We start from the raw sequence: 3,488 nt of genomic DNA, 5'->3' as shown, positions 1-3,488 counted from the left end.
TATTTTGAATTATAGTCGTTCCTCTGGTGTGTATGTAATTTGTGATAGGATAAAATACATTGTGTCTTTCTCCCCCAACCCACCTGACCTGTCTTGCTTAGTTAATGAAGTTATCTAACTTAAAGAGTTTGTAAAAAAAATCTCTTAATTAAAAGGTTTTGATAACCGATGCTTTGATACAGTTTGAGGTTTGACAGTTTTCGTATTGATAGATACCTGGGAACACTGGAAGCATAGCACGAACTTGCTCAGCATCAGCTGTTGGACTGCACCTAGTTGAGGTATCAATACATATTTATTAGTTTAAATATCTTAGTAACATCCTTGCATGGTGCTAGGATAGCTATTACTTTTGACCAGTAAAATCTACTTGGGTTGGCTCCTATTAATGTGACATCAAAACTTGTATTCTTAATTCTCTTTGCTTCTGCGGCCATTAGGATTTCCAATTGATAATACAAAGTTGAAGCGCGCTGGACTTGATTATTGTCCATATCCTTTTAGCAGTCCATTAGTTGGGAATTTTTATACTGTCTTTGGTCTAGGAGTGTGTTCCTGTGCAATGTACTGATATCTGACTCTCTTTATAACGTTTTTGTGTATGTTTTTTTGTACTAATTGTTATGAAACTGCAGTATATCAAATAATTGAATCATGGGCGTAACTCAACCCCAAAAGTTAGCTTATGAGGAGAGGATCGTCCAAGACCATTTATGGAGTCCATGTTCTTCTCCCGCAAATGATGTGGGACTCCCACACCCACACGCCCCTAGAATGGACATCTGGAGCATGAACAATTTAATATAGGAGTTCAACATCGGAAAACAAGAATTTAAACAGGTCCTGCTCAGGCACCATGGTAAATGAACCTTACGCCCAAGATTCATTTATCATGGTATCTGAGCCAGAACCCTCCCAATTCATTATTCCGGTGTTGGAACCTCCGTTTTATGTTGTCCATGCTCCAGAAGTCCATCCTTGGGCGTGAGAGGTCTGTGAGTCCCACATCAATTGTTTACATGATGAGTGGTCTCTTCAATATGCTTGGAAAATCCCCACCTCTTGAGTTAGCTTTTGAGGTTGAGTTAGGCCCAAGGTCCATTTAACAATTTAGTATTTATTTTCTTATTTTTTTGGCGATCTCTTGGCCTGTTTCTTTTTTTCCTTGAAAAGTAATCTCTTGGTCTGTTTCTTGATAGCCAGATCTTATAACTGTTAGAGTGGGTAAAAGTCCCACATTGGTTGGGAAATGGACTAGTGGTTTGATTATATGGACTTGGGTAATCCTCATCTCTTGAGCTAGCTTTTGAGGTTGAGTTAGGCCCAAGGTCTATTCTTGACATGGTATCAGAGCCAAGTCCATTTCCGTTTTGGGCTCCCGGTCCACGCATCAGTGCCAATTAGGCCTGGGCGTGAGGGGGGTGTTAGAGTGGGTAAAAGTCCCGCATTGGTTGGGAAATGGACTAGTGATTTGCTTATGTAGACTTGGTTAATCCTCACCTCTTGAGCTAGCTTTTGAGGTTGAGTTAGGCCCAAGGTCCATTCTTGACAATAACATATCTATTTGATATAGTTTGAGAGTTATGAATAGCTTCTCAATACCCATAGCTTCATTCATTGTTTGTCCTGTTTTGCTGCATTCATCATTTCTTCAGTTCATGTTTTCAAATGTCTTTCAAATTTTAGAGTTCTCTATAGTGCTTGTATCTGTGGATCTCTATATTGTATAGTTATCAATTTTCAACTGCTAACTCTTTACAACAGATATGTTGTCGTCAAAGTGCATCAGTCCTGGGATGAATTCTGCGAGTATTTCAGGGGACAGGTTTCTTTTACCTTATTCATATAGCTCCAAAACATTCAGATAACATAGATTAAATTCCTTCATTTACCTTTTCTTTAGGCTAGGGAAAAGAGGTTGTTGGCATTTATAAAGAGAGGAACAACTACACATTCAGTAAGTTCAGATGCCTTTTCTACTCGTATAGTTCTATCGGCCAAATGAGACCCGTTTATTCTGTGTTGAATTAGAAGAAAACATAGACATAGTGTTTTTGCTTTTTTTGTTATGTTGATAAAGAGAAATGTTATTTTTGTTGTCACTGTAAAATCTATAATGTTGGAAGAAGGTAGACCTAAAATCATTTGAAGGGAAGTTGTTTCGAAGGACCTATAATTTCTTGGAATCTGCAGAATTAGTGCATGATAGGGCACAGCAGAAGAAGTGATCTATTCCAGAGATATCTAGTAGCTGGATAATATGTTTAGTCATGTTAGCACCTTTAAGTCCTAGGCTTCAAGGAGTTGATCTTTTTCAGAAATGCATGTTAGGTTCATACTATATGAAAGAAATGTGAATGGAAAAATAGAGAGTAAAATGGTGGAGGGAAGGAGACACTAAAATGGAAAGTGTACTCCCAAATTAGAAAGATTACTCTTTCTCCCACATTGGTGGAAGAAGAGAACTTGGAAGTGTTTATAATCAAGAACACTTACTCAACATGATAAGTGAGGCAAGAAATAAGAGATGCCTCATGCCATAGTCGTCGCTCGCTCGGCTCGGCTTCGGCTTCAGCTTTGGAAAATGATCGATGAGATCTACCTTTTTGGACAAACTTTAGTTGTTGAAATCTGATCAATGACAAAAATGCAAAAAAAAAATTCTGTGTGTTTAATACTCTATTTATATGCATGCAGTAATAGTAACAGATGCAATGTTCGAACTAAACTGATGCTTCAAAAAAGTTGCACTGTTTTGAACTGATGCTTCAGAAAGATGCAATTCTTCAACGAAATGACACACTGATTCACAAAATGGCATGCATGTTCGGAACAGACACACTGTTTGGACAAATGGACATGAATTTTCAGAAAATATTACACCGTTTGAATGAACCATTGCCACTTTTCAAAAGAGCATCTTGTGGCTATATAAACCTGCTTTCATCCAGAAGTTTTGAAACAAAAACATCAGAATAAAAACTATCTTCTTACCTTAAAAATATTCTGTGTGATCACTCAAAACGTTCAGTGAGTTCGAAGATATTCCAGTTGTTTGAGGTACCGCTACAATTGATTTGTTTGGCCATTTTATCTTAGGAGGAAAATTCCTCAACCTCGGGTACAGTGAGAGGAATTATTTCCTTAAAAAAAGTCCGTGAATTCGGGAGCTTGGCCATTTCTGTTTCATCTTGATATCTGAAAATAAAATACACTTCTAAGAAAGATCACTTTGAACTTGTGTTGAGGGTATTTTTGTACTTCATTGAGTTCTTGTTTTAAACTTGAACTAGTTGAAGTTGTTGTTCTGCATATACAGATTCTGCGTACCCGTAGAAGGAAATAACAATCATAAGAAAATAAATTTCAGAATCTGTATACCTTGTTTTTGGAGATTAAAGTTTTAACTTTCTACTCCGCCTGAACTTAACTAGTGATTTGAAGTCATAAAAACTTCATCACAAGTTAAAGATCATTCGGTTGACAAT

The 3,488-nt window shown here is 37.2% G+C and overlaps 1 long non-coding RNA gene across 1 annotated transcript; it reads left to right on the top strand.

Annotated features, from left to right (window-relative positions):
* Window positions 1–210: 210 nt before the first annotated feature.
* LOC124887660 lies at window positions 211–1,958 on the top strand. The gene is made up of 3 exons (XR_007045500.1): window positions 211–281; window positions 1,765–1,825; window positions 1,904–1,958. It is a non-coding gene; the product is annotated as an uncharacterized LOC124887660 (long non-coding RNA).
* The last annotated feature ends 1,530 nt before the right edge of the window (window positions 1,959–3,488 follow it).

This window comes from Capsicum annuum, chromosome 1, assembly GCF_002878395.1.
Source record: "Capsicum annuum cultivar UCD-10X-F1 chromosome 1, UCD10Xv1.1, whole genome shotgun sequence".
Taxonomy (NCBI): Eukaryota; Viridiplantae; Streptophyta; class Magnoliopsida; order Solanales; family Solanaceae; genus Capsicum; species Capsicum annuum.
This window is presented reverse-complemented; position numbering and strand designations above follow the sequence as displayed.